Source organism: Odocoileus virginianus, unplaced genomic scaffold (assembly GCF_023699985.2).
Source record: "Odocoileus virginianus isolate 20LAN1187 ecotype Illinois unplaced genomic scaffold, Ovbor_1.2 Unplaced_Scaffold_1, whole genome shotgun sequence".
Classification (NCBI taxonomy): domain Eukaryota; kingdom Metazoa; phylum Chordata; class Mammalia; order Artiodactyla; family Cervidae; genus Odocoileus; species Odocoileus virginianus.
In genome coordinates this window covers 4,642,925-4,660,444 of record NW_027224263.1, presented here as the reverse complement: position 1 = coordinate 4,660,444, position 17,520 = coordinate 4,642,925, and the positions used below count along the sequence as shown (strand labels likewise).

At 35.7% G+C, this 17,520-nt stretch overlaps 1 protein-coding gene across 2 annotated transcripts in view; it reads left to right on the top strand.

Moving 5' to 3' along the window:
• Positions 1 to 17,520, top strand: part of DCX (doublecortin) — a 412,950-nt gene that overhangs the window by 133,676 nt on the left and 261,754 nt on the right. The gene's annotated exons all lie outside the window — the stretch shown is intronic.

Below are 17,520 nucleotides of genomic sequence, written 5' to 3'. Positions count from 1 at the left end.
GCCCAAATTCCTACTATCAAATGAAAAAGATTATAAAATGCTACAAGGAGTATATGCTAGAAGGAAACATTAATTTTATCCTAAAATTATCCCTATTTTACTAAAGGATATTCTTCAGGCAGATACCAGATGGAAGTATTGATTTAAACAAAAAGCAAGAAGAACACTGGAATTGGTAACCATACAAGACTTTTCTTATTTCAGTTTCTTTAAAAAGTTGTTTAAACAAAAAAAAATAACAATGTATTGTGTGATTTAGAGCATATACAAAACTAAAAAAAAATGACAACAATAGCATGAAGGTTGTGAGGGGAGAAATGAAAATATGTAATTGTAAGGTTCCTTTACTATATGTGAAGTGGAATAATATTACTTGAAGGTATACTGTAACAAGTTAAATGTGCATACAAAAACCTTAAAGCAATCACTAAAATAACAAAACAAAATGTTATAGCTAACAAGTCAACAAATGAGATAAAATGGGATCATAAAAAATACCTAATTAATCCAAAAGAAGGCAGAAAGAAGAGTGAACAAAAATAGATGCAACAAATTGAAACAAATAATTTCATGATACACTTAAACCTAAAGCAAATGGTTAAAACATCCAAATTAAAAGGCAGTGATTGTTATATAGGATAAAAGTTAAGACACAACTATATTCTGCCTGCAGGAAGCATACTTTTTTCCCCAAACTTTAACTTTTTTTTTGTATCGGGGTATAGCTGATTAACAATGTTGTGATAGTTTCAGGTGAACAGTGAAGGACTCAGCCATACATATACATATATCCATTCTCCCCCAAACCCCCCTCCCATCCAGACTGGCACATAACATTGAGCAGAGTTCCATGTGCTATACAATAGGGGAATACCCTTTAAAGGCACAAATAGGTTTAAAATAAAAGAATAGAAAAAGATATAGCATGCTAACACTAATCAAAGAAAGCTGGAGTGGTTATATGACTATCAGACTAAGTTGATTTCAGAGCAAAATATTACCAGAGATAAAGTAATTTATTTAATAATGATAATGAGGTCAATTAAACAGAAGACATAACAATCCTAAATTGTTATGCCTCAAATAAGAGGACTTCAAAGTTTATGAGGCAAAAGTTTATATAGCTGCAAGGAAAAACAGACAAACCCACAACTATAATCTAGGAACCTCTATATCCCTCTCTAAAAAATGAATAAAATAAATGGGTAGAAAATTAGCATATATTTAGTAGACTCAAGCACCACTATCAACCAACCTGACCTCATTGACATTTACAGAACACATCACCAAACAATGGGGCTTCCCAGGTGGCGCTAGTGGTAAGAACCTGCCTGCCAATGCAGGAGATGTAAGAGACATGGGTTTGATCCCTAGGTTGGGAAGATCCCCTGGAGAAGGAAATGGCAACCCACTCCAGTATTCTTGCCTGGAGAATCCCATGGACAGAGGAACCTGGTGGGTTACAGTCCATGGGGTTGCAGAGTTGGACATGACTGAAGTAACTTAGCATACATGCATGCACCCAACAACATCAGAGTGTAGTTTTTTCTAAAGTGCTCAGGGCATATTTACCAAGATAGACCATAGTCTGGGACATAAAACAAGTCTCAATAAATTTAAATTCAAGTCATGAAAAGTCTGTCCTTTGACCACAATGAAATTTTAGGAATCAATAACAAAATGATCTTTTGAATTTTCCACAATATTTGCAAATGAAGCAACACTTTTAGATATGTATGTATCAAGCAAGAGATCAAAAGGAAAATTAGAAATAATTTTAACTAAATGAAAATTTAAGCACAACACATTAAAAACGGTAGGATGCTACTAAAGCTGTACTTACGGGTAAATTTATAACACAAGATGGCTATATAGAAAAGAAAAGTGATCTCAGAGTAATAACACAGTATTCCACCTTGAGAAACTTAAAAAAGAAAGATGAAGAAATTAAACCTAAAGTAAGTAGGAGAAAGGAAATAATAAAGGTCAAAGCAGAAATCCATGACATTAAAAAACAGAATAATAACAGAAAAATAAATGAAATAAACATAAAAATCTGGTTCTGTGAAAGGATCAATAAAATTAGTAAATCACTAGCCAGATTAATTAATAAAAAAGAGATAAGATGAAAATTAAAATATCTAAAACAAGAGAAGTGCATCATGACAGATTATACAGATAATAAATGAATAATGAGGGAATAACTTGAGCAACTATTCCCACAAATTTGATGAATTAGGTGAAATGGACAAACCCTTGAAGGACACAAATTACTGAAGTTCACTCAAGGAGAAACAGATAAACTGAAGAGTGAGATATATATGAAATTGAAAGTATAATTTAAAACCTTCCTACAAAGAAACTCCCAGGCTCATATGGCTTCACTGGTGAATTCTACCACACCTTTAAACTCTGGAGGAAGAAATGACAACCCACTCCAGTATTCTTGCCTGGAGAATCCCATGGACAGAGGAGGCTGGCAGGCTACAGTCCATGGGGTCGCAGAGAGTCAGACACGAATGAGCAATTATGCACACATGCACCACACCTTTACAAAATAAATGATAATAACTTTATATAAAATCTTTCCAAAAATATAAGAGAATACTTCCCAATTCGTGCTACAAGGCCATCATTACCCTAATACCAAAATCACACAAAAATATTCAGTTCAGTTCAGTTCAGTCGCTCAGTCATGTCCAACTCTGTGACCCCATGAATCGCAGCACACCAGGCCTCCCTGTCCATCACCAACTCCCAGAGTTTACTCAAACTCATGTCCATCGAGTCGGTGATGCCATCCAGCCATCTCATCCTCTGTCGTCCCCTTCTCCTCCTGCCCCCAATCCCTCCCAGCATCAGGGTCTTTTCCAATGAGTCAACTCTTTGCATCAGGTGGCCAAAGTATTGGAGTTTCAGCTTCAGCATCAGTCCTTCCAATGAACACCCAGGACTGATCTCCTTTAGGATGGACTGGTTGGATCTCCTTGCAGTCCAAGGGACTCTCAAAAGTCTTCTCCAACACCACAGTTCAAAAGCATCAATTCTTTGGCACTCAGCTTTCTTTATAGTCCAACTCTCACATCCATACATGACCACTGGAAAAACCATAGCCTTGACTAGACGGACCTTTGTTGGCAAAGTAATGTCTCTGCTTTTTAATATGCTATCTATGTTGGTCATAACTTTCCTTCAAGGAGTAAGTGTCTTTTAATTTCATGGCTGCAATCACCATCTGCAGTGATTTTGGAGCCCCAAAAAATAAAGTCAGCCACTGTTTCCACTGTTTCCCCATCTGTTTGCCAGATGCCATGATCTTAGTTTTCTGAATGTTGAGCTTTAAGCCAACTTTTTCACTCTCCTCTTTCACTTTCATCAAGAGGCTTTTTAGTTCATCTTCACTTTCTGCCATAAGGGTGGTGTCATCTGCATATCTGAGGTTATTGATATTTCTCCCGGCAATCTTGATTCCAGCTTGTGCTTCCTCCAGTCCAGCATTTCTCATGATGTACTCTGCATATAAGTTAAACAAGCAGGGTGACAATATACAGTCTCGATGTATTCATTTTCTTATTTGGAACCAGTCTGTTGTTTCATGTCCAGTTCTAACAGTTGCTTCCTGAACCTGCATATAGGTTTCTCAAGAGGCAGGTCAGGTGGTCTGGTATTCCTATCTCTTTCAGAATTTTCCACAGTTTATTGTGATCCACACAGTCAAAAGCTTTGGCATAGTCAATAAAGCAGAAATAGATGTTTTTCTGGAACTCTCTTGCTTTTTTGATGATCCAGCAGATGTTGGCAATTTGATCTCTGGTTCCTCTGCCTTTTCTAAAACCAGCTTGAACATCTGGAAGTTCACAAAAATACTATAAGAGAAGAAAACTATAGGCTAACACTCATGAAAATACATGCAAAAATTCATAACAAAACTTTAGTAAATTGAACCTAGCAATATATAGAAATAAAACACATCATGACTAAGTGGGTTTTTATCCCAGGAATGCAAGGTTAGATTAACATTGAAAGCCAGTCAATGTATCATATTAACAAACTAAAAAGGTGAAAAAATGCAATCATTTCAATAGACACAGAAAAAGGATTTAACAAAACCCAGTAGTTTTTTTTTTTTTTTACGATAAAAGCATTCAACAAACTAGGAATAGAAGGGAACTTTCTTAAACTGATAAAGATTATCTACAAAATATCTACTACTAACCTAGTATTTAATGTTAAAAGACTGAATGATTCACTCCTAAGATAAGGAACAAGGCAAAAATGTCTACTCTGCCACTTCTATGCAACATTCAAATCAGTGCAATCAGACAAGATAAAATAAAAACATAAAAGGCATCCCAATCGGAAAGAAAGAAATAAAACTATATTTTCAGGCAACATGATTGTCTGTGTAGAAAATCCAGTGTGCATGTGTGTAAGTCATTTCAGTCATGTCCAATTCTTTGCAACCCTATGGAGTGTAGCACACTGGGCTCCTCTCCAGAAATAGTAGTGCAAGTCTGCTAGTGATGACTTCTTTAAGTTTTTATATGTTTGAAAATGACTTGATTTTTTTGGAAATATATATATTGCCATATGTAGAATTCTGTATAGCTTGAAAGGGGTTCCCACCCCCCCCAGTACTTTAAAGGGGCTTTCCTGGTGACTCAGATGGTAAAGGATCCACCTGCAATGCAGGAGACCTGGGTTCAATCCCTGGGTTGGGAAGATCCCCTGGAGAAGGGAATGACAACCCACTCCAGTATTCTTGCCTGGAGAATTCCACAGACAGAGGAGCCTAGCAGGCTATAGGCCTTATGGTTGCAAAGATCCAGACATGACTGAGTGACTAACACACATGCACACACACACTTTAAAGGTCTCAACTCTTTTCCATAGCATTGTTTCTGGCAATGTTGTTATTATTTTTATTCTGCTATGTATAACAAATCTGTTTCCTTTTAAGATTTTCTCCTTATCATTGGTTTTGAGCAATTTGATTATGATGTGTCTCACTATAATTTTTTTAATACTTCTATTTGGGGTTCATTGAGCATTTTGGACCTCTGAATTTATATTTTTCACTAATGTTGGAAAACTTCTTCCAACTTCTTAAAATGTTTTTCCTGTCCCCAACACTCCCAAGTATTCCAATTGCTCATATATGAAGTCATTCATAATTGTCACATAGTTCAGTAGTGCTCTTTCATTTTTTATCATTTTTTTCTCCATATGCTTCATTTTGTATAGTTTTTCTATTTGCTATGCTTTCAAGTTCACTTATCCTTTCTTCTGTAGTGATTTGTCTGCCTTAATTTCCCTCAGTGAATTTTTCTTCTCAGAAACTGTAGCTTTTATCTCTAGAAGTTCAATTTGGGTCTTCTTCATATGTCTACTTGGAGAAGCCAATGGAAACCCACTCCAGTACTCTTGCCTGGAAAGTCCCATGGACAGAGGAGCCTGGTAGGCTGCAGTCCATGGGGTCACTAAGAGTCAGACACGACTGAGCGACTTCACTTTCACTTTTCACTTTCATTCATTGGAGAAGGAAATGGCAACTCACTCCAGTGTTCTTGCCTGGAGAATCCCAGGGATGGTGGAGCCTGGTGGGCTGCTGTCTGTGGGGTCACACAGAGTTGGACACAACTGAAGTGACTTAGCAGCATATGTCTACTTAGCTTATTGACATATGGAATACAGTTAAAAAACACATTTTAATGTCCTTATCTGCTATTTCTAATATCTCTGTCAGTTTTGGGTCAATTTTGATTGATGTTTTTCCTCTTCATTATAAGTTTGCATATCTCTGTTTCTTTATATACTTTTGATCAGATGCCAGACATTATACATTTTAACTTGTCAGGTGCTGGATATACTTGTCTTCCCATAAATCTCTGTTTGCTGTGTCCTTAGGTGCAGTTAAGTTACCTGGAAATAGTTTATTCCTTTCAGGTCTTATTTTTCTGGTTTACATAAGTTCAACAAAGACCTCAGTCTATGACTAATTTTTCCCACAACTGAGGCCAGACCTTCCTGGGTACTCTCCAACATCCTGTGAATTATGAATTTTCCCAGTCTGACTGGTGGGAATAGGCACTATTTCTGGCCCTCTGTATCAGGTGTCATTTATTCTAATCTAGTCCCTTCTTTTTCTTTCTCTGGCCTCAGGTATATTTTCCACATAGGTGCACAATAGTTATTCTGCTGAATACTTGAGGGGGATCTCTACAGTTCTCCAGTATTCTGTTTCTTTCTCATTAACTCTAGCTGCATTGATCTCCCCAGACTCTTATCTCCATAAGATTGACAGAATTCACTAAGCTTTACTTCAATAACTCCTCCTTATGTCATGATCTGGAAAATAGCTAGAGCAATCATAGAGGTCACCTTATTTGTTTCTCACATCAACAAACTAGTGTCCTTCGTTGCCTGATGGCCAGTGCCTTTAAAACCATTGTTTCATGTAATTAACTTTTAAAATTATCTGTATGGATGATTTTGTTCATCATTTTATAATGGACATTTGCAAACATACAAAAAATGAAAACATTATATAGTGTACAATTGTATGTATATCCACCCCCTAGATTCTATAATTAACTGTTTACAATAGTTGCTTTATCATACAACTGTGTATTTATTCAGCCCTTTATTCACCCATCAAACCATCTTAATTTTTGATACATTTCAAAATAAATTGAAAATATCAATATAGTTCACCTTAAATACTTCAGCATGCATATAAATAATTAGAATTTAATATTTTTAATTTTGACAAATCAGTAACCTGTGTAATGCTAACTTCCATCAAGTTATAAAATATAGTTATCACCACAGGAAATTTCTTCCTTACATTCTAGTCAATCTACACCCTAATCAGTATAAAAATTATGGGTGAGATATATTATATCTTTTCATGTTATGTCTTTGAAATCTAGTGTACAATTTACACTTATAGTACATCACAGTTTGGACTAATCTTATATCAAGTACTCAACAACCATTTGTAGCTATTAACTACCATGTTGGACAGTGAGTTCTAGAATTTAATATAAATGTCATCACAAAATAATTTTCCTTTGTCTAAGACTTTTTTAGTTAGCATGATGTTTTAAGATTAGTTCATGCGTCATTTTAATAAAAAAATAAAAATAAAACAAAAGGAAAGTAAAGTGCTCAACAAGAGTAATATAGAGGATGAGAGAAAGAAATTGCATGTAAAGGATTCTACCATTCAGTCCTTGTATTATGAGAGAGGAGACTAGACTTTCTGATGAACTTTATCCTTTACATTAAGGATTATAAGCTTTGTTAATATTTTAAGGTTAATCACTAAAAGAATAGAAGTAGAATACCTAATTTCCAAATCAGTAGAGGGAATAAAAAGGAATTAAAAATTTAAGCAACTGAGTGAAATATAGGAAAGGGAAAAAAACAAACAAAAACCAAGTGAAATAAGAAAATAAAATGATAATAAGTCCAAATATATTGGTAAGTCCAATAAATATAAACGGGCTGAACATACCACTTAAAACATACATATTTTAAATTCAATAAAAATGTGAAACCCAACTAATATTGTACTTATAAGATACATATCTAAAATATAAGAAATATTACTTTAAGTAAAAAAATGGAAAAATTATATATCTGGTAAATACTAACCAAAAGAAAGTTAGTATAGCTCTATTAATATCAGACAAAACATTCATCCAGAAAAGTGGATAAAACAATTGCTGGGTATTTATACAATGGAATGCAACAGTGAAAATTAATGTTAAATATCACAAACCTAATAAGTACCATCATCATAACAAGTTTTCAGCAGACATGTACATTTATTATATATTTATATTCATATTAAATTTAAAAGCATGCATTACAAAACTATGTTACATAGCAGTATTGATACATATATTATAATGATAACTTGAGTTTATTTGCTTACTTAGCCTGGAGAGGTAGAAAACCACCTCCCGGAAGCTTTGGTATTATTTCACAGGGAGAGGGCAAAGTCAGAATTTATTGTGAATTGTAAGTTTGGTTAAAAATGGGTCTTCTCCCAATCAAAAAATGGGCCAAAGAACTCAACAGACATTTCTCCAAGGAAGACATACAGATGGCTAACAAACACATGAAAAGATGCTCAACATCACTCATTATCAGAGAAATGCAAATCAAAACCACAATGAGGTACCATTACACGCCAGTCAGGATGGCTGCTATCCAAAAGTCTACAAGCAATAAATGCTGGAGAGGGTGTGGAGAAAAGGGAACCCTCTTACACTGTTGGTGGGAATGCAAATTAGTACAGCCACTATGGAAAACAGTGTGGAGATTTCTTAAAAAGCTGGAAATAGAACTGCCATATGACCCAGCAATCCCACTTCTGGGCATACACACCAAGGAAACCAGATCTGAAAGAGACACATGCACCCCAATGTTCATCGCAGCACTGTTTATAATAGCCAGGACATGGAAGCAACCCAGATGCCCATCAGCAGACGAATGGATGAGGAAGCTGTGGTACATATACACCATGGAATATTACTCAGCCATTAAAAAGAATTCATTTGAATCAGTTCTAATGAGATGGATGAAACTGGAGCCCATTATACAGAGCGAAGTAAGCCAGAAAGATAAAGACCATTACAGTATACTAACACATATATATGGACTTTAGAAAGATGGTAACGATAACCCTATATGCAAAACAGAAAAAGAGACTCAGATGTATGGAACAGACTTGTGGACTCTGGGAGAAGGCGAGGGTGGGATGTTTCAGGAGAACAGCATTGAAACATGTATATTATCTAGGGTGAAACGGATAACCAGCTCAGGTTGGGTACACGAGACAAGTGCTCGGGCCTGGTGCACTGGGAAGACCCAGAGGGATCGGGTGGAGAGGGAGGTGGGAGGGGGGACTGGGATGGGGAGTACATGTAAATCCATGGCTAATTCATATCAATGTATAACAAAAACTACTGTAATGATGTAAAGTAATTAGCCTCCAACTAATAAAAATTAAAAAAAAAATGGGTCTTCTAATGTGGGGACTTGTTTACAACTGGACAAGGATCATTATATAACTGTCCAGTACTGGTGAAAACAGTAATGGGAGAGTTTTGAGGAGAGATATTCAGAGTCTTAGGACAAAAACTGTTGATAGTTTCCATTGAAACGTTGATGAATGTTTCAGAAAATTATTATAATGAAGAATTAAGCCATTTGCATGGGTAAGAATCTCCTGGAATAGTACGCTTGTTAATGTAGAGAGTGATGTATGTGTGGGGGAGGGTAGGTAATTTCTGTCCTTCGCGTCCCAACTGAGAGTAGAGGTTGATGGTTTTGGTTTTCAGTAGGTAACCCTAGCCACTTGGGCTTCCCAGGTGGCTCAGTGGTAAAGAATCTGCCTGCTAATGCAGAAGACACAGGAGATGCAGGTTTGATCCCTGGTTAGGAAGACCCCCGGAGAAGGAAACAGCAACCCACTCCAGTATTCTTGCCTGGAAAATCCCATGGACAGAGGAGTCTGGCAGCCTACAATCCATAAGGTTGCAAAGAGTTGGAAATGATTGAGCAGCACAGGGCCTCCCCAGTAGCATATTACACACCTTCTAACCTGGGGTGCTCATCTTCTGGCATCATATCTGTCTATCTGGCAGTTAACCCTATGGTGCTGGAGAGTACTCTTGAAAGTCCCTTGTACAGCAAGGAGATCAAACCAGTCAATCCTAAAGGAAATCAGTCCTGAGATATTCATTGGAAGGACTGATGCTGATTTATTGGATGCTGAAGCTGAAGCTCCAATACTTTGGCCACCTGATGCAAAGAACTGACTCATTGGAAAAGACCCTGATGCTGGGAAAGATTGAAGGCAGGAGGAGAAGGGGACAACAGAGGATAAGATGGTTGGATAGCATCACTGACTTGATGGACATGAGTTTGAGCAAGCTCTGGGAGTTGGTGATGGACAGGGAAGCCTGGCGTGCTGCAGTTCATGGGGTTACAAAGAGTCAGACACAACTGAGTGACTGAACTGAACTAACTTAATCACATCTGCAAAGTACCTGAGATAACATATTCATAGATTTCATGGATTAGAACATGCATATCTTTTAAGGGCCATATTCTATATACCTCAGGTAGTTTACTGGATTACATAACTGGGAGTACACAGAGCAGGCGTCAGTTGGTTGATTCAGCAGTTTAAAAGTGTTATCAAGTACAAGTCAATAATCTGATTAAGGCAAAGGACTTGAATAGACAATTATCCAAAAAAAGAAAGAAGATAGATAAAAGTGATGACTCATTGGAAAAGACCCTGATGCTGGGAAAGGTTGAAGGCAGGAGGAGAAGGGGATGACAGAGGATGAGATGGTTGGATGGCATCACCAACTCAATGGACATGAGTTTGAGCAAGCTCCAGGAGTTGGTGATGGACAGGGAAGCCTGGCGTGCTGCAGCCCATGGGGTCGCAGAGTCAGACACGACTGAGCAACTGAACTGAACTGAACTGAAACACTGCATGCTTCCCACCTTTTCATGAAATGGGAAGTACACATTTAGACTATGAAAGTACTTAAAACTTTTTTGTTTCTTACTAATCCTCCCCATAGCTTATTTTAAAGCCAAACAACCTCATTCATGGTGAATACTTTCATCCCAAATGCAATTAAAAAAAAAACTAGAATCTCGTCTTCCAAATTTGAGAATATCTCTGTGACTCAGTGCCACTCTTAAAACCACATTGTTTTATGAATTCATCACAGATTAGACTCTGACCCATCCCTTGAGTTTTCTGTATGTAGCATTCTCATCTTGGATTGAGGAATGTTAAAGAGAAAACTACAGGTCTAAAATGGCACAACTTGTGCTAATGCCCATGATAGCAAATGTAAATTAAACAACTAACTTAATTGCAGTTTTAACCTTCACCAGAAATGTAATCTTGATCAACCAGTCTGGAATTTTTTGGTCAGCACCAATGAGGTCACCTGCCACATGGGCCCTCTATATCCCCTCAGAGAAAGAAGAGGCAATATGCATGATAAAACTTCCTTTCTCTTCCCCTCTCAAAAAAGTAGATATCTTGGCCTAAAAATAATCTTTTTTTCTCTTTTGCTAATAGTGTCCTTGTCCTATCCTTCTTTCTATGAAAACCAATTTTGTTCAACCCCTCAGAGCACTCTTCTAGTTGGTAGGTGGGATGCAGTCTGATTCATGAATCACCTAATAAAGCCAATTAGATCATCAGTTTAATTGGTTGAGCTTTATTTTTCTTTTTAACTTCACCGGCCAGCATGAGGGACCTTAGTTCCCTGACCAGAGATCCAACCCCACAGTGGAAGTGCAGAGTCATAACCACTGGACTGCCAGGGAAGTCTCTGAACTTTGTTTTTTAATAAGAAAAAAAAATCTGTTAATAGAATCCAGAAAATTTCCTACTAATTGAGGATTTTAATAATCAAATGCCTATTTGAAGACAACAATGTTCTCAAAATAAAATTTATTCAACATTTAGGAAAAAATTCAGTTTAATAGGACTCATACCTAACATTTTGCCATAAGGCTATGATTTATTGGGTCAACAGAGTGAATCTTAATTAGAGAGGGCTTCATTTTTTGTATGAAAAACCTGAACTTAAGAAAGAGCTCCATTACTAATAGTCATTAATAACACAAACTATTTCACTTAGATGAATAACTCAGCGAAATAGACAAAAAAGCATTCAGCAGAGAAATAATGCAAAACATTTCATACACATTCACTTTTCTCTTTATCTTTAGAAGACTTGGCATTATGGTATTTTTTCTCTAAGTCACATTTCCTTCTTAAAGCTCACCAAAGATACAGTGGTTCCTCTATCTTCTGAAATTCGACAGCATTATCTGTATAACTCAAATAGCAATCAGCTAAAATCAGCTCATACTGCAGGTTACATTTTTTGTATAGACTCTACTATATAACTAGCAGAACTGGAGTGTGAGCTCTTGGAGGTTACGCACCAAGTTTTTTAATTTTTGTGATGTTTCGCCTGTGGCACACTAGTAATATGTATCAGTCTGCATCCATTTTAAGTCAAACATTTCCTTTTCCCCATCCTGCTTTTCTCCTGTAGTTCTCATATTTTCCCCTAAATTAAAGGTAGTGTTTCATGTCAAAAGGGTTATTCTTATATTTCATCAAAAGTAAGTTCAGCCCAAAATGTAGATTTTTAGGGTTAATTTTTTTAATTACTGTCCCATTCTGAAGACATCATCCTAGTCTACACAGCATAATTGTACAGTCACAGTGTACAGGCTAAGTTATAAAATGTAGGTCCATCAGTTCTAAATGCAAAATATTTTATATCTACTACCTCAGACTAAACATGGTAATGTTATACAACTTACCATTTTCAGTAAATTTCTTTACTTATACAAAAGTAGACAAGTTATTACCAAAACAAATAATGAAATAAGAACAAATGGTACCAAGAAAAATAGTAAGATTTCCTTCCATATGTCATCTAGGATTAAAATCACAGAAAAGGGGGAAGGGTTAGATGTGTACAGTTATTTTGAAAATGAAATTATTTTTTTCTAAATAGACTAGTAAATGGAGAAGAAGTGATTTAAACTTGGCAACTTCTGCCATATCTCCCAGTACATAGATACCATAGTGATGTTTGAGTATGGCATTCCTTTCATTCGTGTACTTTTTTTTTTAATAGAACAACTACTTTACTGGACTATGACAGCTCTTCATTTTGCTTGAATAACTACCTAAAGCCCCATTCTATTTTCTTTTTAAAATATTTATGTATTTATTTGGCTGTGCCAGGTTTTAGTTGTGGCATCTTTTAGTTTTGGCATTCGAACTATAAGTTGAGACATGTGGGATCTAGTTCCCTGACCAGGGATCAAACCCAGGCCCCCTGCATTGGGAGCATGGAGTCTTAGCCATTGGATCACCAGGGAAGTCTCTCCCCTGACCCTGCATTCTTATTTTCTTATATGATTTTGTTTCAAATTTGTTCTTGTGAATTTTTCAAAATAACACAATGGTAAAATATTAAGGAATGATAAGATAAACACACCTTATGTATCTCTTAACTCTCAATAAGTCAAATGTTTATATCATACAATGCTGGAGTGAGTGAAAGTTGATCTTCAATAAACGTCTCAGTGTGAATAATGGAGCTAATCTTTAAAGGTTATGTCTTTAAAGTCTCACATTCTGGAGACCGAAGAAATGAGCTTTCTCTTATCTTCTTTTTTTTAGGGATAAAGTTGTAATGGTTCTTCTGCATAGCAAGAGATTCCCTGGCAGTTCAGTCAGTAAAGAGTCTGCCTGCAATGTGGGAGACCCAGGTTCAATCCCTGGGTCAGGAAGATCCCCTAGAGAAGGAAATGGCAACCCACTCCAGTATTCTTGCCTGGAGAATTCCATGGACAGAGGAGCCTGGTGAGCTACAGTCCATGGGGTCACAAAGAGTCAGACACAACTGAATGACTAACACTTTCACTGCATAGCAAGAAATGAGCAATCACTAGACAAACTTAAGAAGTACATAAAGCTTGTCCTTCCAAAACTGGTATCTCCCACATGTTTTTGAAATACTATGGAACACCTTGAATCCTAGGCCTATACCTACACTCAAAACTATCTCCAACTCCACATTTTCTTGGTGTCTTATTCCCTTAGGATCTTATTTTCTACTAGAAAATTACCAAATTCACAGGCTCAGTTCAGTTAAGAATTGCAAGGATATAATCCAGAGAAATTACTAATGATATGAGCTTTTTGGCATGCAAAATTAAAAGTGGGAAAATAAGCATCTTTTGTGAAATTTCAGAGTTAATCCTGAATAAGATATATTGGCATTTTCAAAGATTACTGTGCTTTTTTTCTATAACTTAAAATATTCAATAAGAAATGCACCAAAGAACTAAGACCACATGCATCTCAGGAAAGTGTTTCTAATCTCAAACTTGTTAAGATTCTACCAAGAGATAGACATCAGGGCAAAAGAAATCTGTCTTCAATAACATGGCTAAGATTGCATATAAAAAGTTAAAAAAGCAAAAAAAAAAAAAAAGAAGTAAACCAACTACATACTGTGCTTAGTCATGTCAGACTCTTTGCAACCCCATGGACTGTACTTCAACTTTAAAAAGGAAGATTGTACTTAAAATAAATAAAAGCATGTATATTTTGTGTATGTGGCTAAAAAAATCACCATGTCTACTTTAAACACTGCATTGACTAAAAACAAGATATAATTCAGGGCATGACTTTCTCAGTGTCAGTTCCACAGAGTCTCAGATTTCTTATATTAGTGACAAAAATGAAAAACATAGAACAAGTATGTGTTCTTTCTGATTCCATGTGTCTTTAGTTAATTGAGTTCTTTCTCTCTCTGCCTGTTTGTTCTCCATAGTCCTTAGTGATTATATATTTGACTTCTTTGCTTATTAAATATCTCTACCTAACTTGGGAATAAAATATAAATTCAATGAGTTCAAGGATTTTTTACCACTGTATCTCCAGTGCCTGAAACACTCTGACACAGGTACTTAACAAATATCTGATGTATGAAAGTGAATGATACCATTATATTAATAGAGAGATAACAACCACAGATTCTATTATAATGGAACAACATAAAAGGAGATGAATGATGGATAGAAATGCCATTATATGTTTGTATCTATATCTGTATCTGTATTCATATGCCTTCATATGAAAGAGCAGTGCTGAGTTAATTTCCTTCCATTTGAAACAGTGACTACTATTTATATTGATAAAGCTAGTGTACTGTGAAGCACAATAATATTTTGCCTCATTCTCAATGTTGCTTAGTTTATATTGCTATCTTTCTCTTCTGTGAAAGTTTATTTTCTTTTTTAATTTTTATTTTATATTGGAGTATAGTTGATTAACAATGTGTTAGTTTCAGGTGTACAGCAAAGTGATTCAGTTATACATATATCTATTCTTTTTCAAATTCTTTTCCCATTTAGGTTATTATAGAATATTGAGCAGAGTTCCCTGTGCTACACAGTAGGTCCTTGTTGGTTATCTATTTTATTTTTTATTTCTATTTTTTTGGTTATCATTTTAAACATAGCAGTGTGTACATGTCAATTCCAAACATATTTAATTTAATATATCTTTTATCATGCCACTTTAAATCAGTGTTGGAAGTAAACAGAAAGTACATTTTACCAATGATAACATATTAATTAGAAAAATATTCATTAGGCACAGTACCAGACACTCAAAAACAAGTGTCTTGTTTAAGATTTCTGTTCTCTTGAAAATAAAAAGCATAGGAAAAATATTGATTAAAATAGTCTTCCCCCCAAAAAACTAGCACATGCTCTTTACTGAGAAAAAAACAAGAATGTTGATAACTGAACTATGACAAGACTCTAAGTTAAAATAGTTAAAACTGAACATTAGATTTTCTATAAATCTATGCTTTCAATTGAGGTGCTTGCTAATTTATCTTCTCTGTTTATAGACTATATGCAAGAACATTTGGACTTTCACAATTACAAAATATACTGAGGTAAAATTAATTTTGCGAAAAAATAGCAAATAGTTTAGTTACTGTTCTTTTAAAATATATTTTCTTCAATAACTGTATCAACATATTTTATGTTGTTCTCTGTTTCTAACATTGTATAAATAGACTCATTTGAATCTCAATGGAGAAAAGGCATAGACTATAAAAGACTTGAGTGATGAGCATATAGGTTTTTAAAACCATATGAAGACACATAATAAAGTCAAGATTCTGCTAAAATACATACATGCTTGTAATAAAACTTCAGGGTAAAGGTACAACTGCAACTCATACTAATATAGATTTGGTTAACATCTAGTAAGTATATAAGAAAATCAAACCAAAAAAAGAAGGGGAGAAGTTCATGAGGAACTTAAACTTTTGTGTGGAAGCACTAAACATTCATGGACAAAGCAATATTCAGGAAAAGAAAATGTGGTCAGTGTTGTTTAATTAAAAATAAATTTTTCCCAATATACATGATTTCTTTTTTTTCCAATATACATGATTTCAAGTTATCAGTCTTTCATGAAAAAATTAGTAGAAGACTAATTAACCGATGTAAAAACTGATGGTATAAACAGCAGCAGAAGTTTTCCTGAGCAGATGATTTTAAACCTCAGATTAAAGATAAAATGCCTGAAGAATTTATGGTAATAAAACACAATGGAAATATGGAAATAAGATAACTTTTTAGAGTAGACTGATGAAATTAAAACAATGAGATACCACTACACACTCATTGGAATGGTCAAATACAAAAATCTGACAAAACCAATTACTGGTAAAGATTTCTGTTTCCTACAACAGAAACTCTCATTCATTGTTAGTGGGAATGCAAAATGGTACTCACTTTGGAAGCAATTTCTTAACAAAGCTAAACATTGTCATACCATATGACCTAGCAGTTATGTTCCTAGATAGTTAACCAAATGATTTGATAGCTAGTGCCCACACAAAAACATGCACATGAATTTTATAATAGCTTAATTCATACTCACTCTCTCTCACACACACACAAAATTGGAAGCAACCAAAGTGTCCTTTAATAGATGAATGGATAAACAAACTATGGTACATCAACATACCAATATTATTAAAGAATAAAAAGAAATGAGCCATCAAATCACAAAAAGAAATGGATGAAATCTGAATGACTGTTAAGTAAAATAAGCTAGTCTGGAAAAGGTTATATGCTGCATGATGCCAATTATGCTACATTCTGGAAAAGGTAAAACTTAAAGCTAATAAAAAAATATCAGAGGCTTTTTGTTTTGCTTCAGAATAGTTTTATTAGTTTGGATAGAGTTTGTCAACACTCAGCTATTTCTCCTCTACTTTGACACACAAATCCACTCAATCGGAGTCTTTGTTGCCTGAGATCTCATATACTGTAATGTTATTGTGTGCATCCGCAGGAACCTCAACATTGGGAGGGTTGAAGTTACCGTCGGTTGCCATGGCAAGTTTCAGATTCTGCACACTGGACACAAATTTCACAAAGTCCATCTTGAGCAGGGTTAAGGTATCGAACATATAGTCTTTGTTGGAGGAAGCCTTTTCCTTTTTCTTTCCTGGAGAGCCTAATGAACCGCCTGAACGGGCAGGAGGAGTCTGCACATTACTCTGGCCATGTTCTCCTGCCAACTTCACTGTTAAAGTACATCAGCACAACGAAGAAAAGCCAGAGCAACGTGATCTCAAGACAATCTTGGGCATGCTCTGGTAGATTCTGAAATTAGAAAGTGCCCTCCGCAGAGCACCTTCCCCTGGAGTTCTTCGGCTTTCTGTCTCAGAGAAGTAAACATTAGGCGTAGACACAGGTAACACCCACGGATAAGCGCAGGAACCATTTGTGGGACCACATGGTGAGCTGAGAGGAAATGGCTCCTGGTGTGCTGGTCTGCTCTCTGGCACCTGGAGACTGAGGACCAGGCAAGTCTGGGCCCAGGGTGATGTCATAGAGGGC